This window comes from Dasypus novemcinctus, chromosome 18 (assembly GCF_030445035.2).
Source record: "Dasypus novemcinctus isolate mDasNov1 chromosome 18, mDasNov1.1.hap2, whole genome shotgun sequence".
In the NCBI taxonomy this organism is placed as follows: Eukaryota; Metazoa; Chordata; class Mammalia; order Cingulata; family Dasypodidae; genus Dasypus; species Dasypus novemcinctus.
In genome coordinates, this window is record NC_080690.1 from 21,704,225 (window position 1) to 21,732,182 (window position 27,958).

Consider the following 27,958-nt stretch of genomic DNA (forward strand, 5'->3'; position numbering starts at 1 on the left):
GGAAATTTTGCTCCCTGGGCTGAGGACTTTTCTTTCTGCTTTGGGAGGCTGTTAATGTTATCCTTTGGTCCGTGATTCCCCAGTGACACCCCTGAGCAGCTGACTCCAGGTGGCTCCTGTGAGTGCCTGAGTCAGGTCAATGCAAATCCCACAATCCCACAGCACCTGTTAGCCAATGCTCCCCACCCCCGATCCCATGCAGAGAGCTTGTTTCACAAAAGGAGATTTTTCTGGATTTGCCATCTTAAATTCGTTCTGCTTATTTCTCCGCACCCTGCAGAGGCTGGAAACTAAACCCCATTCTCCTCAGGCTGGTTAAAAGGAAAATCTATTTTTTAAAAATGGCTGCAGCTGCTGTTGACCACCAGATTTCTGTCCATAGCTATGCTTCTAGTAACAATGGAAAACAAAGACAGGGAGGGAGAGGGGTGGGGATATGACAATTCTTCCAAGATGCCTCTGCAGTTCTGTGGAGGAGGTGAGGCAGTGGGGGGAGGTAACTTTCACAGTTATGTGAAGGGGAAGTCCCTTGATGAGTAAAAGAGGAGTTTTGATGTGCAAGGTGATAGCAGATGAAAGAGATTATGGAACCTCACTGTGTTTTCTTTGGAAAGTCATCCTAGGATTCTAAATGCCCTCCACGGTTCTGGAAGGATAAATACATGGGTGGGTAAGGTCATATAGATTTGGACAAGTTGTCAGGAGACAATTCCCTAGTGATTATAAATATATCACTAATGAGAAATGACCAATACTTGGCTGTGAAATGTTTAGGTTCATCTGGCCATTGACCTCAGTAATGATTAACATGCGTCAGCACACTGAATGCAACAGGGTTGAATGGCAACTTCTGAGAGTAAAATTAAATTAAGAAATCAGAATAATAATGATAATAATATAATAATAAAGGACAGATGTTTTGAATGGTTGAGTATCAGAAAGTAGGGTTGTACTTTCAGAACAGCTCTAACCACATCCCTTTTACCTGATGGTTCTAAGCTCCCAAGGCTCTGAAATAACTATTCTTAAATGTTCCTTTGATCATTCCCCCAGCACATAGTAGGTACTCAGGTTCACAGCTCACTCACACACCTGGCACCTACTTTATGTTAAGCCCTATGGCAGGGATTCTTAGCCTTTTTTGTTCCATAGACCCCTCTGCCAGTCAGGTGAAAACAACGAAGTCCTTCTCAGAATGTAGCAGCAGATAGTTTTATGACAGTCAACTAGCGTCTGGTCTAACAACTACCATAATTTCAAAGTATGGATGAACGTAAGTGATTTTTTGAGATATGCAACAACTGTAATGTGATATGAAAAGAATACTACTGAAATTTATTGCATACATTCATAAATGAAGGTAATGCTAGATTGCAGTTAGAGGTCAGAGAAAATAAAGATAAGTTGATTTTTTTCAATTCAAGTTCATGGAGCCCCTGAAATCTTTCCACAGACTTCTTGGGGGTCCATGGACTCCTGGTTAAGAACCCCTGCCCTATGACATATGGAAGTGAATGAGACACAGACCCTGCCCTTGGGGTATTAATCAATTCTAAAAATGAACATGGCCACCTTATGATGTTCCCTTCCAGGTGCTTCCTCATACCTGTGGGACAATGTAGTCCAGTGGGTAGAGCAGATTGGAATCTTATAAATACTATCAACCTTAAGTCAGAGCTAAGTAGACCCAGTTGTGGTATTGGAAGCAGCAGAGTAAAGGTGAAAGAGGCAGAGGCTAATGTTTTTCAGAAACTTCTTGCTTACAGTCAGTGAAAATATCTTTTACATGCTTCTTTTGAAAGACCCACCCTTGCCACTCTTAGCCTGCAATTAGAGTATGCTGCCACAAGGGGCACCGTGAAGCTGTGTGACCCAAGCTGTCATTCCCCACAGGCGTGGTATGCTGAGCAAAATAATTTTTCATTGTTAACTTTTCAGAACATAATTTTCAATTAACTGAACATTAAAGGATTGCACATTTGACAGGACCAAGCCCTGGTAACCTGTATGTCAAAGTAGAAGATTGTAAATTCATTAATGTCTCACAAAATTCACTGTGTGCCTAATATGTACAAAGAAAAGCAGCACTGAGTTCCTGTCCTTTGGTACTCACTCCAGCAAGGAGAACAGATACAGAGAAGCAGTGCAGCAAGTTAAGCAGTTAATGGAGGATGCGCTAAGAGTGCTGGGAGCACAGAGGAGTGACTAATATGGCAGGGGGAATATACACAAGCCCAGATGTATTGGGTCCAGACATTAATTCCAGCCCTGAGCCATAGAGTTTACACCAGTACACATAGGAGAAAAGCAAATATGTTGGAATATGTCAATGCCTGTTTGGTGACCTCAGACATATCACTTGCAACTCTGGACCTCAGTTTCTTCATCTGGTGCTCTGAAAGCTTGGCAGTGGCCATCTTGATCATATGGGCCTGAAGCAGCTTAGAGGTTGGAGTGATGACCTTGACCCCCTGTGGCCATACCTGGCCTTGTCCCAGCCCCAACACCTCCTTGGCACCTGCTTATTTGGACCCTGGTGATGCTACTTCATGATTCTGGCTGAACTATTCTGAGGGATCCTGAAGGATTGGCTAAGATGCAGTCCCAGAGAAACTTGGTGTTTGTGAGGTGTCAGCCTTTGCAATCTGGTGGAAATGGTTGAGCTTTCCTGAGTCTCTGTTTGGTTTCACTGCCCTCTCTAGAAACCAGGCTGGCCCCACCAGCCTAACCACTGCACACACTGCTCTGCCACCTTCAGTAGGTTTTCTGACCAGTGGCCTGTCCCTGAGGCCACTTTGTGGATAGCTAGGACCCAGTCAGGCAGTAGTAGATCAGCCAGTGCCAGGCCAGCCCCACCTCTTGCCTCTCAGGTTCTTGAGAAGACCAGGTCCTGTCAGGGCTTTGTCTCCTAAGGAGGCCTTCTTGGGCCATGGCAGTCGCCCTCCTGCCAACCTCCCCCTGCCCCTCCTAGGACCCATCTTTCTCTTGTCTATGGACATGACAATGCCTTCCCCAGAACTGGCACCTCTGTGTAAAGGGATACAAAGGAGTAACTATTTTTAATAAATTTTAAAAAAAATCAGAGTGTATAAATTCAAGCAAGCTGTTTAAAGCTGGCAATTGCCCTAAAGAGAGAGTTTTAATATACAATATATTAGAGCAATACCTGGTTAAGAGACTAAACAAATGGAGGTACTGAAAAAGCCCTCACTGAAATTCCATTTACAAGTCTTAAAAAAAGCATGTAGTAGTTCATGTATCTGCAATAAGTCCTAGGGAATTTCACACCTTAGAGACCTGAGGTAGCACAGGTTCTGCATCCCACCCCCCTTACTCTGAACCCTCAGTCCTGGACCCTCTGTCTGAGGAGATCTCATTTCTGCCAGCTGGGACCAGGTCTGGTCAGGCTTCAACCAAGGGGCTTCCAGGGGCAGTGGTGATGACACTTTTTGCCTTGCCCTGCTCCCCCTGCCCCCCATAACCAAACACATACCCGCTCTGGCTGGGGGGATGGTCCCTTAATCTTGCTGGAAACACTGGGTGCCTCTCCCGTGTGGTCAGGCAAACCCGCTGCTCTCCTGCTCTAAGCACTTAGGACTCCCTTCCTAGAGAGCAAACAAAGAAAAATCAACACAGGGCCTTTAAAACCACTCTGCAGAGATGCTGCCTCCACCAAAGGAGATGAGAAGGGCCAGGCTGAGATAAGCAGAGCTGCTTAGAAACCGAACACAGACAAATTAAAACATTCATTAGAGGCAGTAGAATGCAGATCAGTCGAATGAAAAACAAGATGTCTCCCAAATCACTGTAGAAGATAAAAGAAATCATCAGCCATGGCTCAAAAGTCAGAAAAGAAAATGCAGAAAACATAAAACAAGATGGCAGGAGGCCATCCAGAATGGTTATGACAATAAATGTAAGCATTTAAAGTTCCCTTGTTAGAAGACAAAGGTTCTCAGATTAAATTAGTACAAGAGACTCACCTAAAATAAAATGACTCCAGGGTAGGCAAAGCTATACCAGGTAAATGCAAACAAAAGAAAAAGCGTGAGTGGCTAAATCAGACAAAGCACAATTTAAGGCAATAAGTGTAGAGCAAGATAAAAAGGGTAATTTCATATTCATAGGAGCAATTGTGAAAGCATAACTGTTCTGAACATTTGTACACTCAGTACTTTAGCATCGAAATACATGAGGCAAAAACTGTTACCATTAGAAATACAAGAAGACACTGGCCAAATGACTGTTGTGGGCATAAATTTACATACTATTCTCAGTATACCTGACACCAGTAGCTAAAATATACATAACAACAGAAAAGAGTAATATAATTAAGAAGATTGAAATAAAAGGTGGGCACTGAATTTGTACTAGTACAATGTTTGCCATGTTTCAAAAGACCATCATGGATTAATGCTCATGATATAAATGTTAAATTAAATAATATTTTGCATCCAGTGTGATTAGAATTGCATTTTAAAAATTTGAAGCCCCTGAAAAGCCACTGAAAGCAAGTAGAAAAAAAAGTAGAGAGATTTAGCTCAATGGCATAGGATTTATAATTTCCAAGACTTGAGACCATCTATTCATGGGGGGCGGGGCGGGGGGGGGAACGACACATGTACAATTTAACAAACAAGTGCAGCAGACAGTAATTCCCTGCAGGCCCAGACAGCTGGGCCTCTTGGCTCCTCCAGGCCCTCCTGGTTACTCCCTCCTTGATACTCTGCAACTTTATTCCAGGACACTGCTTTCTCCCAGTGGGCTCCCACTCCTCTACTGTGCCTTTCAACCCTTCCATGCTCTTCTGGCAGCTAAATACTTTCATCACCACCCCCTGGGGCACTCCTACCTCACAGGCAACCCTTCTGCCCCGCCATCATGTGCTGACAACATCCTCTGCAGTCACGTCACCATTCCTGCCCTACATCTACAGGGTGCAGTCCAGTCTGCAGGCTGGATATATCTTGGTCTCCTTGCTTCCCCTTCTGCCTGGGCTCCTGGTGACCTCACCCACTCTTGTAGAGGAAAGCAGTTTCCCTGTATATGCTAACACTCCTGAATGCAAACTCACTGTAGAGCTTCACGGGCATCATCAGCCTGCAGACTGGACGGCACCCTGTAGATGTAGGGCAGGAATGGTGACGTGACTGCAGAGGATGTTGTCAGCACATGATGGCGGGGCAGAAGGGTTGCCTGTGAGGTAGGAGTGCCCCAGGGGGTGGTGATGAAAGTATTTATGCATCCACGGTCAGACATTGAAGATCCATCAGAATAAATTGATACCTTGAGTATGCCATCTGAAAACAAAACTTATGGCTCTCTCTGACTAAGGAGATTATGAATTACGGTTATCGCAGTCATGAAGAAAAGCAACAAAGTTGAATATGCATAACCAGGCCCAGGCTGCCTTGGAACATTCACCCTGCACCCCTCAAATTTTCTTCTGCTCATCATACACACCCAGCCACCAGTTCAGTGGACAAACTCTACCCACCACTGAGATTTGCTGGTCATTGGCTTCTGGTCTGACCTTCTGACTTTTCAGGAAGAGCAGAAAATCTGTAAATACCCTGTGGCTGTGTAAAGGTATTGTATGGCTCTCAAAAAGAAAAATACTATATTCATGAACTAATCCATTCCTGTGGGCGTGAGACTCTTTTGATTGGACTATGTCAGTGAAGTGTGACTCAGGCTGAGTCTCTGCCCTCTTGTTGGGTCTTCTATAAACATAGGGAGGGAGAGAGAGAGAGGGAGAGAGAGAGGGAGAGAGAGGGAGAAGAAGAAAGAGGAAAGAGAGAAAAAGGAAAGGAAGCTGCCATTTTTTATGCTGCCACGTGAGAGAGGACTCCAGGATCACTAGCAGCCAAAGCTTAAGCACAAAGCCCCCACAAGGTTGGGCTCACAGAACAGTTCAAGGCTGAAAAGACAAGCCATATGTCTGATAGTCCACAGATGAACTTGGGAAGAAAGCAGAGCAGCTGAGACTGAGAGTGGAGACCCAGAAAGAGACAAGCCCTACACCTGGTTGCCCACAACTGAGCTCTAGGAGATGATAGATTCTGGAGGGGAAGGCAGGGACCTCTGCGGAGATTGGCAGCCATCTTGCTTCACCGTGAGGCAAGACCCCAGGAACACCAGTAACTGACTTTGGTGAGAAAACGTCTCTGCTGATTCCTCGATTTGGACATTTCACGGCCTTGGAACTGTAAGCTTTTACCCTAAATAAGATTCCCATTATAAAAGACAATCATTTCTGGTACTTTGCCTTGGCAGCCCTGTGGCAAACTAAAACATAGCCTAAAGTCTTTAATCTACCAGCAAAACAAGTGAGGAAGAGATCAAGTTTCTAGCCCACTGATGTGGTATGTTAATTTAAAGGCTTTTATAACTACAATTTCTTGTAGTTATACAATTTCTTTTGAAAATGACAAAAATAAACTTAATTACTAATTTTAAACAAATTCTTATCAATTTTCAGTTCTAAGTATATACTCTTGTTGGAAAGTGAATTACTTTAAGAGAGCTTTCTAAAATTATTACATATAATTTCTCTTGCATTCCTAAATTTGGATTGTTATCCAGTTACTATTTTATTTTGAAAGGCAAACATGCATCAGACCTCTCTTTGGAAAACTGGTTTCATAAACTGCTATGCAATTATCAGATTTTGGAGAAATAAGAGATGTTACAGAGTAACTTCTAGCAAGTCACTTAACTTTCCTAAGTCCCAATCTCTTCTTTTTCATTTCTTTGATACCCCAATTAATTTTTCCTTTATTTACTTTTTCTAAATTTCTATGTATTCTATATCTAACCTTTAAACTCATCACTATATTCCATTTTTCTATTAATGGAATCTAGCTATATATTGGGCTTCCTTTTTGAAGAAGTTTTGGACTGCAGAGAGGTTCAACTATGGTGGGGGAGGAGCACTTGTGTGGGGTGTCATTAGTGGGGGGCACAAGGTTGGGAGGGAGTTCTCCAGGGCATGTATACAGGGTATATAGAAAGGTTTGGATATTTTCATAGTGGTTTCAGTTGGAAACGACAGATGAGAGAGTACTGAATTCCTGACCAGGGGAGCTCTATCACATTCCCTAATGGAACAACAAAAAGCCCCCAAGTGCAATGGCAAAGACCAATAAAGATGGATGGTCCAACGATGAGCCCTTGACACTGATGGCTCCGATTATGAGCCTGTGTGCCTGAAATATGAACTAGGCCTACAGCTGTGGGGTGCCTAAGAGTTACCTCCTGAGAGACTCCATGTTGCTCAAATGTGGCTACTCTCTAAGCCAAACTCAGCATGTAGATGCATTGCCTTCCCCCCAGCATGGGACATGACTCCTGGGGATGAGCCTCCCTGGCACCAAGGGATTACTACCAAGCACCAGCTGATGATGTAACTACAAAAAGACCATGAACAAAGAGGTCAACTCAGACCGGCAGAATATCTCAGCCTACATGTAATATCAGGTGTTAAAAACTGCTTTTTGACTTTGGATAAAAAGGGGGAAATGGAAAGGACAAGTGAGTTTATATGGCTAAGAGTCTCCAAAAAAGAGTCTGGAGGTCATCAGGGGGTGATGCTTATGCATGCCTCAGCAGTTTATCAGAGACAGCCAAGGTAGACAGAAACTCAGGTGCTGATTCTCCTGAGGGCTGCAGTGACCCACAGGTTCTATGGTCAAGGCAGATGGCTCTGGAGTACAGGGCCATGTCAGTTGGCCCTACTTTGGAGTTTGTGTTTCTGAGGGTGATGGAGTTGGACTCAGATATAACCTTTCTACACATGCCTCTTCTGTTACTTTAATGGACCTGTGGTTGGCGTTTTGGGTTGGTGCATACTCAGGAGACCTGAATCTCTGAACTGTCCATGTGACGGGCAGGCCCTGGGTCTCAGCAGACTTGTAGCTGCTACCCTCTGGTTTCTTGGACTTACCCTGGCCAGCTGACAGGGAGGTGAGGAGGGTCAACCACCACACCAGGGAGCCAAGAGTGCCTACAGCTGCAAGCAGGAGAATTGCATCCATCATCCATGTGGAATCTAAACCCCCTCTTGATGTAGAGGGGGACTGGACATGGCCATCCCAGGTCCACAGGATGGAGGAATGGAGTGTAGATTGGAGTGGACTTGCTGGTGTTCTTCTGGGGAAATATTGTGATTAGTATGGGAAGGGGTTGTGGTGGTGATGTGGGGAGGGTGGCCATGGTGGCTGCTGATGGTCGGGAGAGGAAGGAAGAGATGTGGTGTGGGGTATTTTCAGGATTTGGGGTTGTCCTAGGTGGTGCTGCAGGGATGGATGCTGGACGTTGTGTGTCCTGTTGTGGCCCACTGGGTGGACTGGGGGAGAGTGTGGACTACAATGTGGACCACTGTCCATGTGCTGCAGTGGTTCTCCAGAATGTATTCGCCGGGTGCAGTGGATGTGCCTCAATGATGGAAGAGTTTGTTGATCTGGGAGGGGTGGCATGGGTGGGGTGGGGGATACATGGGGACCTCATGTTTTTTGAATGTAACACTTAAAAGAAAATAAAGAAGAAAAAATAAAATAAAATAAATAAATAAAAATAAAAAATGAGGAAGAGAGTGCCCTTGATAGAAGACTGTTGTAAAGAAAACCATGTTTCCCTATGTGCCTGATATAGTATCTGTCTTACAGAAGGAATTCAGTAAATATAGCAGTTATTTTTATTTTCACATCAAACAGTGCTTTTCAGCACCCTCTACCACCACCACCATACAATCATGATGGGTGACCATCCATATAGGAAAAACTCCCAGGTTTTGCACATTCCCTAGCAGAATGGCTCTAGCTCCACATCCTTTTTCCCATCCTTTTACTCAAAAAACATTAGAATGTGCATGACTGAAATTAAAGTGACTCTAGGAAAGCCCCTAGAATTTTTGCTTATTTATTTCTTGAGTAAATTCGTGCCAAACTTTATAACTTGATTATCAGTAACAAATCAGTGGGGACCCACCAGTGTCTAAAAGACAAGTTCCAGTTATTTGAGAGCCTATTTATCAGAACCAGGCACATCATAACTTCCCCGGGAATCAGCGCTAGGAGTTTCTTCCACTGTGTAATACCTTGAGGCCTGTCTCCTTGCCCCAGTCAGACTCTCAAGCAACTGGGTATCTAGGGCCACATTTTCTTACTCTCCTTCACCCTCCATTCTCTTCCTGGTATGGTGTCTTCCCTTTACCTTAAACTTAATAAATGTTTCATGAATAAATATATCTGAATTGTGCTCCCCTTTTTGCACCTGCCTGCACTGGGACCAGCAAATATGCATTAATGAGCCAAAATCAGGTCATATGACCTGGCTTCCATCAATAACTTGCCCAGAAAGCAAATGATTAAATAATACATGTTTAGCTACTTGATACAACAGTCTGCAACCACTGGGAATAATGCTTTAGAAGATTTACAGGTAACACAGAGACATGTCTAACATTAACTGAACAAATAAACCATAAAGAGAGTGTCCTGGTCCAGCCATCACACACATGGACCCATACTGGAGGGGAAAGTCAAACAGAATTTGTTGCTACGAGAGGGGTATGATTCTGCATGATGTATTTCCAAATTCTCTTTCATGTTGTTTGGTTTTTGCAATGAACAGTGAGGTGGTGGAGGGGAAAAAACCCCAAGATGGGAAATTAACTCAGGGCCATCTCGTAGTCATATGGCCAAAATCAGTGTGCCGAAGTAAGAATGAAGGCCAAGTAGCTGGACCGGGGAAAGGATGGGTGATCCAGAGTCTATTCAGGAATGAAATGTGGACTTGACCTGAAGTATCTTCATGTACTGCCTCAGAGTCTAAATTAATCCTCCTTTTAGTTTATTGACATCTATGAAATTGATACTTGCCACAGAATCATAACCCATGGCCCTGGCATTACAGTTGATAAAAAGCGTGACTGGGGATGGAGTAGAAAGCATCTGCACCCGATATTCGCAGAGGGGCACCATGGTGGGCTTTGCTAAAACCTATGTGTTTTCCCCTGCTGGCCTGCCCATAATAGGGTCCTAGTGTTTGTGTGTATGTGTGTGTGGGAGGGTAGAGTATGTGTTGGTGACAGGGCCTGGGAGGGAAGGAGAAGGCAGCTGTTGCTGCTGTCAGGTCAAAGCTGACCTTGAGTGTTGTCTCCTCTACGCTCTTGTGGGAAGCCTGGTCCTTTCCTTTCCTTACTGCAGATCTGGACTTCATTTACCTCTCCTAAGGCAGAATCCACTGCTTGATCCCCAGAAGAGTTCTCTCCCTTTGTTCTTCAAGTTCTTCATTTGGACAAAAGTAGGCAAGGGCTGGTTAAGGGCTTGTTGCTGACAAGGATAACTAGCACAGGCCAGTGTCAGCCTTGGGCTACACAGTCCCATTCCTTCCCAACATGGCTGCAACTGGCCCTGCTACACCCTATGCCAGTCAGGAAGGGCCTGTGGGGCCCATTACATGTGCCCTAAGTTCTCTTCTCCTGTCCCAAGCTCTTGCTGAGAACAGAAGCAACGATTCTCCTGACATCAATGCCCAATGCCTCCCAAACCCACCCAGATCCTTCTTGGGAAATACGGCCTTGCACCAATGTTTCCAGGGCAGTCAGAGGTCCCTTCTCACCAAACTTAGAGGCTTCTATGTCAGGCAAATGGAGATTTTCAACCCTCCCTGCTCAAGCTAAGAGTTCTAACCATCCCTCATACAGCCCTGACTGGTGCCCAACTCTAGCAGCCTCTACCACACTGAGTTTTACCCCAAGTGCAGAGTCTGGCAGGCAGCTTGACTGTACTAAAGTCTATTGTATTCAATAAGAAGGCAGCCCTGTCTGCCAGAGGGCCCGACCATGGGTCTACCCATATCAGAGCCCAGACCACCAAGCAATCCAGCTGGGGCTCCCATGCACCCCACCTTTGGTACCTGGTGGGGCCAGGACTAAATCCAAATTCACAACCCTGCACTGACATAGACCTTCACCCATGTCTGCCCCATCTGAACCACTGAATGTGCAGCCTTCACAGAGGGGCCATCTTCCCCAGAGCAGCCAGGTTTGATGAAGTCACTGAGACTATCCCCTGGTTTGGCTGGGGATGGTCACTCTGGCCATAGCCACTACTGCCATCTGGGAGCTATACTCTAACTGCAATTCCCAGAACCAAGAAGCTGATGGATCGCGGCTGCCTCTGGGCTCTCTGCACGTACCATGCTGTGGTATGACCATCTGTGTTCAGTCTGTCTCTTGCTTCCAGGGCAGAGACCAAGTCAGACCCCCCTCTACCCCCAGTCTAGGCTCAGGCATGAATGGTGGGCTCTGTGATGTGGGGACCTCAGGGACTGCCTCTTGCAAACCTCCCCAAACTATTCTTTTTTATCCTTCCATAATCAGATACAGAGAAGAGGGGGTTAGATCCCCAGTTCCCAGCATGCCTTCCTTGGAAGGCCCCTTTCTCCCTGTGATGAGTTCTGCTATCTGCCTCCTGCCCTTTGAAGACCAGATTCAAGACAGTATAGGGATGAAAGGGTTTACCACCCCCCAAGGTGAGGAGACCCCTCTGGAGCAAGTTGTCCAGGTACTTCTGCTCTGGCTCCTGTTCACCCCACCCACCTGCCCTGAAATATGGGGACATGAGGGATATTCAATTTGCAAACCAGCTGGGGAAGTGGCTGTTTTGAGGCAGACTGTGTGGCTCTTCTGTTTAAATGATACAACCATCAGGGATTTGTTCTGAGTCTTTCTGATCACATGCAGTTTATTACCCTCACTTCCTAATGTCTTTTTTTCCATGGCCAAAGCTTCTTGGGCGATGCTTACAGAAGCAAAAGGGCCTGAGAGCTGGAAAATCATGAGCCGTTAGCTGCTGTAAGTGGAGTCAAGTGAGTTTGTCTCCACAGTGATATTTATTTCCCTGCTCCTGAGATGAGGCATACATAGAATGCTCAGATGCTCCAAAGCAAACACAGAAATGGGATGTGGACAAAGGTAGACAAAGCTCTCAGGAAGTCTAGGGAACCTGGCAGAGAGATGAGAAGCTTCTTCCCTCTGGGACAGACCCCATTAACTGATGTTGAGCCTTTCCCTCTCTGAAGGCCTTTCTTTTGCATTTCTAGAGCTTAGCACAGGGAACAAGGGATTGGGTCCTCAGATGAACTATCTTGTACCTGCCCCCGCTTCCCAATCCCCTCCCCTCGCCCTGCCCTTCCCACTCCCTCCCTCCTGCCTTTCTCTGATTTAGTGTCTCAGTTCCCACATTTGGAGGTGACTGCAGACATCTTGCCAATGAGACCCAAGCTCACAATGTGTCAGAGCCCCAGTCATTATCAACTGACTGTCCACTCTGTGACCCAAATGCAAGATGTTTCCCAGACCCTAACCCAAAATCTTCTTGTTGCTTTCTGCCCAAAGATCTAGGGTTGTGCTGTCCAGTATATAGCAATAACCACTGGTCATACAAGGCTGTTTAAGTTAAATTAAGAATTCAATTTCTCAGTCACACTAGAACCACATTTCAAGTGTTCAGTAGCCACATGTGGCTCTAGTGGCTACCCTATTGGGCAGTGAAGATACAGAATAATTCCACTGGACAGTGGCATCTAGGGCCTCAAGATATTTTAGGGTCCTGTTTATTTCTCTGAATGTATTCATTATCCCTTGCGTTTCTCTTGCCATCTGTAAGTTTGACAACCATAGAGATATAGAAAGGTCAACTTTGAAATCAGACAGAACTGAGTTTATATCTGTTTGGAAACCTGGAAGTTGAGTGACCCTAGCAAGCCTCAGCATCCTCATCTGTAAAATGGGAATAATAATATCTACCTAGGAGGACTGATGGGAGAGTTAAGCAAATAAAGTACCAAGCACAGTGCTTGGTAGTGAAGAGCAGTAGTTATTATTGTTCTTGTTACTGATAAACTGTTGAACAGCGCAGGGCTGAGGCCTGAGTCTTTATGAGGGATTTAATTGCCTGCGCACAGTCGGGGTTGGAAAATGAGTGCAATGATAGTGACAGAGCGATGACAAATGTAGATCTTACCCATGGCCTCTAGGGGATATTTCTATTTTGGGTGCTATTTCATCACCATATTGATTTTAAATCAATTGTTAAGAGCTTTTCATTGTTTCACAGTTTTCTGAAGCGTGTCTCTTCCTCAGATATTCAGTAGCTACCACTGGAAACCTCCATCAATGAGTCACTTCTCTAGGAGACAAGCAGTAAGACCAGTGAGGGCTCAGCTTTAGGCCACCATGTGGAGACCTACAAAAACTCCTTGGCATTGTCAGGGGCAGGTTATCAGTGTGATTTTGGCCAGCTGTCTCACCAATCTTTGTTTCCTCTTCTTTCAAAGTCTAGTAGCCATAATGACTGACAGCCAAGGGTTGTCAGAGATCAAATGAAGTTATCAAATCAACTCTCATTTCCTTTGGGTACCCCTGTGTTTGGCGCCCCCTGGGGGAAGGGAGGAACAGGGCAGTGGGAGCCTGGTTCTACATCAAACCTTGGTAGACACTCAGCAAATGTGTTCACTATGTGCCTGATCAGGTAAAGATCATGTTTAGAACCATGCTCTGCTCTTTGCAAAAGTGGAACAGGATTATTAATACTGCAATAGATAAGATGGTCTAAAATAGAGCCTCTATTTTATTGTCACCTTTGTTCTACTCTCTTCAGTTTAAAGTTTATATTCTTTGAGGAAAAGCAGACCTATGTTCAACTCTAGGGATTCCTGTTCTCTTTTTGGTTAAATACACTGAGTCAGTGTTCCCCATGGAATCCCAGGGAAAGTTTCAGCTCACAGAGCAGGGCCACAGGACAGAAGTGAACAGGATGGTCTTTGAGATTTCTTTTGACACCATAAAGAAGGTGAAGAGGAGGCCTGGAAACCTGGGTTGAAATTCTGACTCTGACACCTAACTTGAACCAATCACTTCATCTCTCTGAGCCTCAGTTTTCTCAACTATAAAATGGGGAAATACCACTACCTGGTTAATAGGTTGTTGCAAGGATCAATGAGCTAATGTCTTTGAAAATGCTTATAAAACCCCCTTGAAGATTTTGTGAATGCTATAGATTATAACTAAGATCCTGCAAACCAGGGTAGGACCATGTATTTGCACCATGGTTAATGAAACTGTTTCTTTGGGGAGAAACCGACATTTTAAGCTGAAAGGGATCCTCAGAGTCTCACTTTAACCCCCTCACTTTAATAGTGAGGGAACCAGTGCAGCCCAGCTCAGGCTCTACCCACAGTCCCAGCTCTGCCTCCCTCTCTGTGGCAGGTACGCCCACAAGAGGCAGAGGCTCCCGCACTGTTCCCTAGAGGATAAAATGAGAAGACGGCACAGGAAGCAATTTGCAGTCATCTCAGATCTGTGGCTACGGAGAAAGTTCCTTCCCCTCCCTCCCCAAACCCTCAGCATCATCACATAACAGAAACTCTCTGTAAGAGGTGGACTTCCTCACTGCTGGGTCTCCCTAACCAGGGGGCCTCAAGCAGCTGCAGCCCTGGACTTTTGCAGCAACAGCAATATGCTTATTTTCCTCTTCTGAGCACTTTGCTATCTTCTTCCTCCCATATACTCTTGAGCCCCTTTCCAGGGGCTCATCCATCTGTCTTGCCCAAGCACCTGACCCAGGTCACTTCTCAAAGGAGGTCTAGACCCAATGTCTGCAGTTTCCTAGGTTCTGGATGAGTTTATTCTGAGTCTTTGAGGGCCTCTATGAAGAGACTGTTTGGAGATTTAGTATTTGTGGATGGGGATTGGGGTCCCAGCTGCAGATTAGTGATATGCCTTGTACTCATCTGGCAGTGTCTATGTGTGCAGACAGAATCTACACTTCCAGGTAAGGTGTCAGCCTGGCTCCTTCTTTTCCTTTATCCAATAAACAGAAATTATAAGTGTGTTATATTTTATCAGAGAAAGCCTGAGACAATTCCACCGGCCCTGGCTTATTCTGGGTTTATAGACATGTAAATGGTAAATTAGGCTGAGTAATGGAAAATAGAGTGCATATTACACATTCAGGAGGTAGGTGGGAGTGGAACCTGAGTTGGAGGGCCACCTCTGACTTTAGGCAGTATATTTGTTTCCTAAAACTATGGGGATAAATTACCACGAACTTGGCAACTTAAAACAACACAAACTTATTGTCTTACAGTTTTATAAGTCCAAAATGACTTTCACTGGGCTAAAATCAAGGAATCAGCGGGCCAGAATCCATTTCCTTGCCTTTTCTAACTCTTAGAGGATGTCTCTATTCCTTGGTTTGTTGTTCCTTTCTCCATCTTCAAAGCATATTACCCTAATCTCTGCTTCTTATGTCCCATAGTCTTCCACCTTTGACTTTCTTGTCTCCCTCTTATAAGGACCCTTGTGATTATACTGGGCCTGCCCCAGATAATCAGGATAATTTCTACATCTGCAAAATTTCTTGTCATATAAGGTAACAAGGATTTAGACACCTTTCAGGGGTCTTTTTTAAGTTTACCATAGGGATCGTTTAACCCCTGAGCCTTGGTTTCCTCACCTGTCAAGTGGGGAAGAAAACAAATGCCAATCCCCTCCCTGAACTTTGTGGGTGTCAAACAATGGTAGCCTGGAATGTCAAGGAATGGAGGGTGAGTCATGAGTGCTGGACCTCGTTTCCTGGCTAAGCCAGAAAAGATGGTGCCTGGGAGGTGTGGTGGAGTTGAAGGCGTGGGGTTTGGGCTAAGTGTTTTTTTTGCTTACCATGGCTTCTCGGGGGGAGCTGAGAGGAGCTGGTTTGCACTAACATTGCCAAGTCGGTCTCAGTTTTACTAAGCCCAATGCTAGACACAGAGAGTACAAATATCCAGATAATAGATATATCGAAAGGCCAGGAATTTGCCAGCTCCATCCAGGGCTTGCTTGCCTCTAGGGAATCACCAAGTCCTATTGATTTCCTTTCTAAATTCCCCTCAAGCCCCTTCTCTCCACCCAACTACCACAGTCAAGCTAGAAACTCAACTATGCTCCCCAGCTCATTGCTTAGCCTCCTCTTGGCCCCCACGCCTCAGCCTCTCCTTTCCCGCTCCACATACATATCTTCCTGTATTGTCACTCCAAGGCACAAATTGATCATGTCCCTATCCTTTTATGGCTCCCCCCTCATCCTTGGGTTGAAGCTCAAGCTCTTTACCCTAAGTTATCTGGTCTCATCCCACCTTCCCACAAGATATAGGGTGTCAGGGTCATAGCAAGCAAGTAGCAGATGTGTGAAGGCAGAGTTGGGGACGAAGCAGAAAAGGCATGGAGAATGGGAGACACTGTGCTGCTGGTGTTGCAGGGATGGCCCAAAAGCTCCTACAGCAAACCTAAATACACTGGCAGGCTCAGGCTGTGAGCTTCATCAGCATGCCCACCCCATCCGCTGTCAGTCCAGGTGGGCCACACAGTGGGTGAGCTCTAAGCAGGGCCCAGACAAGGAGGTACTGGCCTAGTTCCAACACCGGTGGGAAATGGCTTCCAAGTGATGGTTATTATTTTGAAGTCTGAAAGGACAAGTGGGGGAATCTTTTTTTCTTCAAATGATTTTTGGCTGAACTCCAGGGATGGGGAATGCCCACTAGGCCCTGGCCAGTGCAGGCTATGGCTTCCTTGGAGAGGGATTTGGTCTCTTTCTGCCTCAGCTGAAGAAATGTAAAGTGGGTCCAAGGTCCCAACCGACCTGAGCCACTGCCTTAAAAGCTTAATTAATGCTTGCAAAGTGCTCTGAGGCCTTGGCTGAGAGGCCTCACATGAACACAGAGTATCTTATTAATCACTGCGGCAGCATAAAGTGGGGTGGCCTGTGGGGCAGTTGCCTCCTTGCACAGAACAATGGATGCAGCCGAGCAGTTAAATTGCTATTTCGAAGAGCAGTTCTGATCAGCTGGTTAAAAAGCAGCTTAGCTAAAGGCGGCAGCCTGTCCAGCAGCCACTTAAAGCACCTGGCTGCTGTTATCTCCCCTGCATTAGGCAGAGACGATAAAACCTCCCTCCCTACTGGGAAGAAGTCAAGTAATGCTGGTGAAGCGTCCCTTTTAATCATGGGCAACAAGGCTGTTTAGCCTTGTCAGGGTCAGTCTCATGGAGGAGCTGGGTGTCCTTGGGCAAGTCCTTCAACCTCCTTGAGCCTCAGTTTTCTGAAAAGTGGGGTGATAATATTCATACCATCTTCCTTATAGAGTTGTGAGATTCAAATGACCTAGCGTATGAAAGATCTTGGTGTCTTTAATAAGGATATCAGTAATAATAATAGTAATAATAACAAGTCAATAAGGACACTACCATGGGCCAGGCACTGTTCTAAAGCATTCCAATAATCAGCTATTCTGATCTCCATTTTACAGACTTCCAGGACAACAGGGAGGTAAAGTGTCTTCCAAGTTCCCACAACTAGTGAGAGGTGGAGCCAGGATATGGGCCCAGGCAGTTTGACTCCAAAGTCTTCTCTCCCTCTGTCTCTAATGATGCCTTTATCCTTATTGTCATTATACTCATTTTATGAATAAAAGTGTGTGCTTCATTATGATCGTCATCATGATCATGATCACAGTTCCATGGGGTCAATGTACCAGCCAGGGGTTGGTAGCTGAACTTTGAGGCATCTGTGCTTATGTTGGGGATGGGTGTTGTCCCTGGTCTTTGACCTTCCATCTTCCAGAGGAAAATAGGAAAGATGTTATTGAGATGGAGATGGATGATGTGGGGTTTTTCATTCACCAAAACTCTGGGGTGCAAGGAAATATGTAAGTAATGGGTTTTTAGAAATAACAGTCCATAGATGCTCAAAGAGGCTACAAAAGTAGCCCTGTCGGCGGACTTGGCCCAGTGGTTAGGACGTCCGTCTACCACATGGGTGGTCCACGGTTCAAACTCGGGCCTCCTTGACCCGTGTGGAGCTGGCCCATGCACAGTGCTGATGCGCGCAAGGAGTACTGTGCCACGCAGGGGTGTCCCCCGCATAGGGGAGCCCCACGCGCAAGGAGTGCACCCCATAAAGAGAGCTGCCCAGTGCAAAAGAAAGTGCAGCCTGCCAGGAATGGCGCTGCACACACAGAGAGCTGACACACAAGATGACGCAACAAAAAGAAACAGATTCCTGTGCAGCTGACAACAACAGAAGCGGACAAAGACGATGCAGCAAATAGACACTGAGAATAGACAACTGGGGTGGACAGGGAGGGGAGAGAAATAAATAAATAAATAAATAAATAAATAAATAAATAAATAAATAAATCTTTAAAAAAATAAATGCAGCCCTATCTTGCCCCTTCACTGAGGCTATTAAGTGAGAGGACCATCAAGCCCACATGTGGGAGACAAGGGACTGCCCTGTGGGTGACAGGGCAGGATACTCTTTTCCCCCTGGGCACTAACCATTCCTCTTGCATTGGCTGATTTTTGGAAGGAAAACTCCTGAGAACTGACCCAAACTTCTGAGGCTAATTAATGTGCTCAGTTTGTGCCTCAGAACTTCAACCAGTCCCTGCAGAGGGAACCCTGGCTCAAGGACCTTCAATTCCTGACCCCTCCCTGTGCAATTGATGATCACAGCAGCTCTGGGGTAGCTTCCTCCAAGACCCTGTTAGCCCTTCCTAAAAAATACCAGGGGAATGTGGCCCAAATTGCTACAAATATACCATACAAGGGCCTGCTATGTGTCCAACTTTGCCTTCACACCATCCCCTCTCCATTCTGCCTTTGAGCTCCCTCCTCTCCATCCTGTCTTTGAATGCCCTTCATCACCATCCTGCAGTCACACTTTCCCCCTCTCCTCCCAAGAGGCCTCTATGAAGTCTGTCCTAGACCTAGCATGGAGATGATTCCCTGCTCCAGACTCTTGATTTCCAAAAAAGGCATGGAAGTCCAGTTTTTGTTTTTTGTTTTTTTAAAGATTTATTTATTTCTCTCCCCTTCCCCTGGGTTTGAATCCTGGGCCCCCCCATGTGATAGGAAGGAGATTTGTTGAGCCAAATCTGCTTCCCGAGAGTCCAGTTTTAACTCAGGCCCATGTTTGGACAAGCTCAAGACTCTCGTTCAGGTTTACTTGGCTCTACAAGGGGACAGAGCCATGGGTAGGTTGACTTTAGGAATGAAATGAGGACTTCCTCAGCTGCCATTACCTTTGAAATGGGATTTCCTTTTCCTGTATGGGTTCCAAATTGGTTTGCAAGGTAATTTGTGGTGTATGGGGTGCTATTGTAGCCTACAAAATGTGCAGAATCCTCCTAAGCTGCCTGGAGAGGTGTATAAGTCAGTCAAAGGGGTACTGATGCAAAATACCAGAAATTGGTTGGTTTTTATAAAGGGTATTTATTTGGGGTAGAAGCTTACAGTTACCAGGCCATAAAGCATAAGTTACTTCCCTCACCAAAGTCTTTTGCCACATGTTGGAGCAAGATGGCTGTTGACATCTGCCAGGGTTCAGGCTTCCTGGGTTCCTCTCTTCCCGGGGTTCATTTCTCTCCCGGCTCACCTCCTCTGTTTCCTCCATGAGGTCAGCTATAGACTACGAGGCTCTCTAGGCTTTGCCTCTCTCCACAAGGTCAGCTGAAGAGTATTAGGTAATCAGCTCTGTCTCTCTCCCTGGGGCTTCTGCCATGTCTAAGGAGCCATCTCTATTCTCCTGTGTTCTTCTCCTATGTGTTCCCTTCCCAGGCTCCAGCTCAAAACTCCAGCATGAAAACTCCAACTCTGTCTTTTGCCATGTCTTTTATCTGTGAGACCCCACCCACCAAGGGGTGGGGACTCAACACCCTACTGATGTGGCTCAATCAAAGCCTTAATCATAATTTAATCATGCCCAGGTACAGACTAGTTTACAAACATATCTATTATCTATCCAATATATCCATATCCATATCCATATCCAATATCTATTTTTCATGAACCATATCAAACTGCTACAAGAGGGATGTGATGTTGCAATAGATGTTGATCTTTGCCTTCCCCAATTTGTCTTTTGGGGAGTACATCCCTATTTGGAAAATTAATCTCTCACTATAGGAAAGATCTCAGCTTTTAAAAATTTAGTGCAGAGATTGAGAAGTGATGAGTTTTGTTTGGTTTTTGTTTTTTATTAATATTATTATTACCTGAATAATGAAAATACTCTAAAAATGATTGAAGTGATGAATGCACAACTATGTGATTGTACCAAATACCATTGATTTTATACTTTGGATGGATTTATGCTTTATTAATATGTATCAATAAAATTTGTTAAAAAATTTAGCACAATTCTTTTTATATCAGGTAGTTATATTTAAAGTATTCAAAAGCCTAGATTTACATTGTCTTAAATTATTCACCCCCCATCTCTCATCTACAACCTCTTTTTCATTTGAAGAATGCTCAGTTTACATAGAGGTTTTTTTTCATTTTCATCCAGCCAAATAGGTTTACATTTATATTGTGAATTTTAATTGTGTACCCACCTGTCTGGATTAAGAGTCAGTGAGCATCTCCACTGGCCCTTCTGCTGGTACCCACAGCCTGCTGTGTACTGTGAGTGTCTGGGTGGGCATCTGTCTCCCATGAGAAAGTGAGACCTGAAAACCAGAAATGCATCTTGGCTAACAGCTGGCAAGCAAGAGGCAGAGGAAGTGAGAGGATCCGACCACCTGGTAGGGCAGGTTCTTGAGGGCAACATGATTGTATAAAATATTTATTTTAATGTCTATCATTTATTGAATACTTGATATGTACTAGGCACATGCTTAACTGCAGGCATCAGATCCACTCCTTGGCTTCAGAAACTATGATTTGGAGAAGTTGTGACTTAGCAAAAGTTCCAGAGCCGGGAACGAGCAAATAGGCCAGGCACCACGCCATATGGCTAAATGTATTTATTTATTAATTTATACCCCATGTCATTCCAAACAGTGTTTGAAGTGGCTCAGAGGGAGTTACATGATACAGCAAAACAACCCAAATAGCAATATTAAGGAAGGTACTTTAAAGGAACTAGGAAGGCGCCAGGATCTTTGTCCTGCAAGGCATGGGCCTTAGGCTCCAAATTGCCTGTAAGCCAAAGCAAAGAAAGCCCAACCTCTCTCCCAATTGTTGTTGTTTGTGGCATAAACACCAAACCAAACATAGGCCAAAGGCCTAAGGAAGCATAATTTTTCCTGAGTCCAAGTCCAAAAACAAGCAAATGCTTCCCAAGGGACCCCTTAGGAAGGATTCCGTGGACAAAAGAATAATCTTTTGGTTTTGTCCCACTGGGTTTCCCATGGGGTCTGGAAGCATCTCAGCAGCCCTAGTGCAGCAGGGTCAGGGTGGCTCTGGAGTGGGTGGGGACTGCCTGTCCTCCTGGCCTTGCTCAGCAGGGCCATGGCAGTCATTGTAGACTGGGGTCCCTGAGTTGTATGTGGAAGGTTTATTGGTGAGCTCAAGGAAGTAAGAAAGGCAAGATTGGGTGGATTATGGTGTTGGCAGTTGTATGGGAATCTTGGGAGCTGAGATGTCCCCTCGGAGTTATTCAAAACTGGGGCCAAAGGGCCAGGCCTTGGTACTTCACCCCATCAGCAAGTCTTTGGCTGCAGGCCACACCCCTGGAGGAGGCTTAAACTTGAGTGAGGGAATTCCAAGTGAGGGATGCCCCTGTGAGACAGTCAAAACACTCAGGAGTGAGTGTGCCAGCTCTGAAGATGGGGTCTAGGGAGAAACCACAACAGCCACTACAAAAAACCTTTGGGTAAAGCATTTATGAAGGAGTGCCCCAGCCATCAGTATTGCGCCTTCCAGCCACACAGCTCGTGTGGGGCATCCTCCAAAGACACAGGCCTCTCACCTGGGCTTGAACAAGACAGTCCATAGGACTGGCCAAGGTGCCCCTGAAAGGTAGCATTGCCTGTACCCTGACACACCAGGTAGACAGGACCTGAGGCCCTAGAGTTTGTTCCTTTTTAGCATGGGCAGCAATAACTTCAACCCAGAAACTGTTGAATACCTGCCTAAGGCACACCTACCTACACATACACAACTACAGAAATAAAAGCTCCATAAAGCACCTGGCTTTAGCAGTATTATTACTTCCTGGTGAACCTGCCAAGATAAACTGTTTGCTAAGTATACAAGGATGGGGACCAGTTGGATGGTGCGGCTAAAAGTAAATCTGCCAGGGTTAGGAAAAGGTGATAATGGCCTTAGATTTAGACTTTGTAGAATCTGTCAGTGAAAGACTGTGTGAGAAGGTCAGGAGGGATTAGGACCAGACCCACTGGTGGCAGCTGCAATAACCCCAGAAGGGAAGAGTGGGGTAGAGAGTGTGGGCCCAGGACAACTCAGGCTCTGTGGCCCCAGGAGGGGGAGAAGGGAAGGGACTGTCAGGGGACCAAGGAGGAGATCCAGGGGTAAAGCATAGAGCAGGGGAAAGGGTTTGACTCTGGGCTATGCCTCAGGAAACTTTTCGTTCACAGTGGAGGGTTCTCCCTGACTTGGTTGCAGCAGAAAGCAGCTGGCACATGCCTATTCACCAGGCAGTCAAGCACAAAGGCAACAACAACCTGTTACTTTTCTTCATGGAGTTCTGGTCTCAGAGACTCATGGAAGGCAGAATCCACAGCTCTATTCAGAGCTTGTTTCTGCCTGGCCTTCCCTAGCTGCTGTTGTTGGTTTGAATCTGATGTGATGAACTCTTTAAATAGCTATCCTAATTAATAATCAATCATGTCAGAGATTTAATACTAAATTAGGCTATTGGACACATTTAGGGGCAAAGCTGCTTGTATCTGAGCCAAAAACTGGCCTTTGGCTTTCACTTTGCAAAGCAGAGTGTGTCAGATTAAATACCTAATGGACTAAGACAGGTCTCTTGTGATCTAAAAAAAAAAATAAAGCTGAAGAGGTACACTCTCCAAGAGGCTACAAATTACTTATGCAATTTGTAGATCTCTTAAAATCAAGCCCTTCATTTGAAGAATATAGGAATAGTAAAATAGAACCTCATGTTAATGTTTAAAATAAGAGTTTGCTATAAATATTTTTTAAAGTCAGGATTAAAATAATATAAACACAGTAGCCATGGTTACACTTTTCAGGTTACCTAAATGCCCTCTCAAGGAGAAAATTTAAGTTGTGGGGTAGAGAGTTTCCATGGACAGTTTGGAAACACCCAGGAAGCTCACTTTGAACCATTCATCAAAGAAAACCATCCGCAAACCTGCAGAGTTGACTCAAACCACAGCAAGAATCTTGGCATTGCCGAAAAGGCCAGAATGCCTCGCAGTAAACCATAGGTTTAACCCAGCATTGATCCCACCCTCCAAGTGATCTTACCTGTTGACCCCAAACCCTGAAGACCCTATCTCTGGGGATTTCCTGACTCCATACTCTCCCAGGTTCTCCATGGAGTCTGCTTCCTCAAACTCAAATGTCAGTGATTCCTGGTGTTTCTTGGCCCTCTTTGTGCCTCAACCTGCACTTTCTGTGAGGGATCTTATCCATACCCTTGGTTTCAGTTGCTGGCCACCTATGTGCCATGTCCATATTCCTATCTCTGGCTTGACTCTGTCCCTAACTGCACACTTTTATGTCCCATGCTTTCATGAACAAGTCCACCTGGATATCGCTCAGACATCTCAGTTGCTACCTGCCTAACTCTCACTCATCACAGATGTCTAAACTTGTACTTCCTTTCCCCCATCCCTATCTCAGATTTGGGCCTCACCATTTACCCAATTGCCCAGACCAGAGACCTGGGAGCCCTCCTCCTAGACCTGCCCCTCCTTCTCCCTCCACAGCTCACCTGTCACTCTGCCAGTCCTCCAGATTCATCATCTCCTGCATCTCCTCTGCCAGGTCCCCGGGTGATCGAGGCAACCTCCTTCATGGTCCTGTCTCTGAACCCTTCCCCTCCTGGTAGCCTGTGTGTTCTTCGAACATGTTGCTCTCTTCATCCGATGTCTGCAGATCTGGCTGCTGCTAGCCTCCCTCATCTCATGCCACACCTCTGTTGATCTGACCCAAAAGCCAGTGCTTTTCCTGCAGGTCTTTGCATGTGCCATTCTTTCTGTTCCTACTTGCACAAAAATCAGGGAACAAAGGGCAACTCCCTGCAGGGCTTGGAGCACATTTCTGCCCCCCACCATCACCACCTCCCCACCTCCCAGGCTCAGGAACTGCCCATAGGACACTCAGATGCCAGAGCCAGATGCACGTGGACTCCATTCCCCCAAACACCCTCCTCCATCCACCAGCGGGTGGCCTGGTGAGGGAGAGACTAAGCCAGGCCTATCCCACAGATAGGGCTGCACACAACTGAGCACACAACTACTCCTTGTCTTCCTCAAGACACCCTTAAAGTCTTTCTCCCAGTTCTTAATAATAGAGAAAGAGGAGGATTTTACTGTCCAGGCTATGTTTTTAAAATACTGTATCATCCTCCCGTCACTTGCTCAGCTTCACAGAAGCAGTTAGGTTACCGAGTGCCCTTTAAAAATGTCCTCATGATGGGAATCTCACAGCTACTTGTTATCTTCCAGCTGCAAGGATCTCACAGGTTACCCAAGCCCATGCCCGGCCAAGTCCATCAGTCTGGGAACATCAGGCGGCCGTGGTGGAAGGAGGAGGACACCTGGGGTAACGGTCTGGCAGCCCCCTCTTCAGCACTGACATCGCCAGTTGGGCAAGCCAGGCTTCCTCTGTCTGCATCTCAGGTGCAAGTCAAGAATAGAACAGCAGGAAGATTCTCAACATCAACCTGCCTGGACTATGCTAGGCAGAACCCCAGGCCCTTTAGGAAAGCACCAATATGAGGGAAACTCTCTATTTGCAGACAAGGAGATTGAAGTTCAGGTTGGTGAAGGGGCTTGCTTGAGATTTCATACTTGGTGTGTGGCAGGTTGTTAGGGATTCTGACCCAGGACTCCCTAACTGTACAGCCCATGCTCCATCCCTTGAAAGTCACTTATTTTGTCCTTGAACATAAAAACAGGAATTTAACACATATGACAGAGCAGAGGGGATTATTATGAGCAGTTTACAAAGGAGGATTAAATCCTTTTTTGGATCTATTTTAATATACTGCCACGTTTTCATGACTAGAATGGATTTCTCTGAGTCCACTTATCTTTTTATAGTTTGACCTTTACACAGGAAAACTTCAATGATTTTCCACTGTTTTGAATAAACTGAAATGGATATATTTTTCTGAATGATTAGAGTGAAAAACAGAGCCTGTCACCATCAAACTCCTTCAGGAGTACTTTCCCCCAGAGGATAGGATGCACAAAACTAGCTTCCAGGTAAGCCAACCCCTTCCCATAGGCGAGGGGAGCTTATCTTAGAGTCAGAGCATGAGCAGGACTTGTCCCCTCCTAGAGTGTCTGGGGAAGAACAGTGGAGTCCCACAGTGAGCTGACAGGACAGTGAATCCACTGGAGAACATCACTTGAACTCAGGCCCAGTGAATCCAGCAGGTGAAACCTCCTTCACTTGTCAGAGAGCAGGCATTCCATCCAGGCAACAAGTCACAAACTAGAGGGAAGCAGAAGACAAAGTGGAAAAGCATCAGCTGTGTGATCTTGGATGAATCACTTCACTTCTCTGAGTCTTTTCTTTTCTACAAAATGGATAAAGATACAGTTATTTGTAGGACTGTTAGGAGGTTAACATATTTAAGGTGTTGGTTATATATGTAGCAGGTGCACAATAAATGTTCCATTTCCTCTTCAAGTGCCTAAACTTTTTAAAGCATAACTTCCTGACATGCATATGCACTGGGCATGGAACATCATTTCACAATGTCTTCATAGCTCAGGGACCCTTATTATGAAAAATGGGGGTCATAGAACATCAGTCTGAAGTGGGAATTGGGAGCCTGTCCAGGCCAATTCCTCACTGTGATAGTTTCACACATCTGAGATTTGTAGAACCACTTACCTTGTGTTTTTACTCTTGAATCTGGTTTTACTTTGTTGAAACTAGGTAACTTTGTTTATCACAACAATAGGCTCAATAAGAACAGAAAGGCTCTGAGTGAGGGCTTCTGTACCTCTCCTTGCAAAGCTTTGTTAGAATTGGATAGCTGTGGATGCCATTTTAGCTGTTCAGAGATACTTTATGCTAACTCCTGGAGTCACAGCTGTGTTTTGGGAGTAGATGTACCTGGAAGTCTGTTGAAGTTCCTGGTCTTGCCATGTTATATATGTTGGGTATTTGGTGGTTTGGACACTTGTAGGTCTCAGGGGCTGTCACCCTGGCTGTAGACTTCCTCCCTGGCCACTCCCCCGGCTAGTGCCTGACAAGCAGGAATGACAGTGTATCTTGGCTCGGGGCATTAGGCCAGTGGGCACTCATGGTTTCTTGCTGCTGCCTTGATAGCAAAATTTTCTTCTATGTCTTCACCACCCACTCATTCCACATAATCTGCACTTTACAATCTCCCATCCTTATTCCTTTCCCAGGAAGGCCCCCTAGGTCTCCCCTAGTGTCATGGCTAGACACAGCTCTGCCCAATAATGACCCCTGCCATCCTGGCCTTCTATGTGCCGAGACCTTGGTTCTCTGGCCTGGAGAGTAGGGCGAGGGGCTCTCCAGGGCTTTTGCAGCACTTGATCCTCAGCCCTCAGGGAACAAGCCAGACATATCTTAATGCCCTACTTTTCAGATAGGTCAGGAAGACCACGATGAGTTCCCCAGTGAGTGAATAAACTCAGCCTCATCTCCCCTGGGGTGTAAAAAAGTAGGTGAGGATTGAATTTTGGGAGGGAGCTGGTGGGTCCCTCAATATCCTCTGGGTATGACAATAACAATAATCAGGGCCACATACCCAGCACATGGTGAGGGATTTGTGCACATTTTACCCTAAGAACACCCCATCAGGTTAAGCGTTACTAAAATCCCTGCTTCCAAGATGAAGAAAACTGAGGCCCATAGAGGAAGCCTGACTTCGTAAAGCCTCCCAGCCAGGTGTCAGACCTGCTGCAGTGTCCAGAGGCAGTGCTCTTACCCATTGCACCTCCTTTGGTCATAACTGCCCCCCAAACAGGCCCAGCTTGGGTGGGACACAAAGGACCTCCCTTGCAGATGATCTCTCCTCCTGGGAGTCCAGGCCATAGTCCTCACAGAGTGCCCCATTGTACCCCACCTCCCAGCATCCCTAACCTCAGGTATCTCCTCGAGACCCGCCAAAATGAGCTCCCTACGGAGCTTTCAAACAAAATGGAGAAACACAAAGGATCTTTAGAGCAGCACTAGAATCTGCACTGAGCTATTGAAGATAAAAGACGACCACATACTGGTTGGCAAAATGCAGTGCCTGCAGGAATCCCATTTCTCAGGAGGATAGCCAGCAATGGGTCTGTACTGAGGGTCCTTCCTTGGACACTGTCCCTACCCTGCCTCATCAGGGCCCAGCCACCACCTGCAGGGCCCTTGTGAGACCTGCCGGGAGGGCAGGGCAGACACTGACAGAGCCTGTCTGAGCACAGCCTCTAGGTGAACACTCCGTCAAGGGAAGGCCATCCTTATAAAGCAGGGGTTCTGAACCTTTTTTTGTTCTATGTACCCCTTTGCCAGTTAGATGAAAACCGTGAACCCCTTCTCAGAATGTAGCAGCAGATAGTTTATGACACTCAATTAGCATCGGGTCTAACAACTACTGTAATGTCAAAGTATGGACTAGCATAAGTGATTTTTCAAGATATGCAACAACTGTGATGTGATATGAAATGAATACTACTGTAATTTATTGCATACATTTATAAGTAAAGGAAATGCTAGATTTCGGTTCGAGGTCAGAGAAAATAAAGATAATAAGTTGAATTTTTTTTTCAATTCAAGCTTATGGACCCCCTGAAATCTTTCCACTGACTCCTTGGGGGGGTCCATGGGCCCCTGGTTAAGAACCCTGCTGTAAAGCAAAGTCCAAAATTGCAATTATACCCACACAGGGCAGGTCAGTCCCTGTATGCGCCATAGTAAAATCTCAGGCAGATTTGATAGCTGGCA

The 27,958-nt window shown here is 45.7% G+C and overlaps 1 protein-coding gene across 2 annotated transcripts in view; it reads left to right on the forward strand.

The window, feature by feature from the left end:
• Positions 1-27,958, forward strand: part of SMPD3 (sphingomyelin phosphodiesterase 3) — a 93,990-nt gene that overhangs the window by 10,469 nt on the left and 55,563 nt on the right. The gene's annotated exons all lie outside the window — the stretch shown is intronic.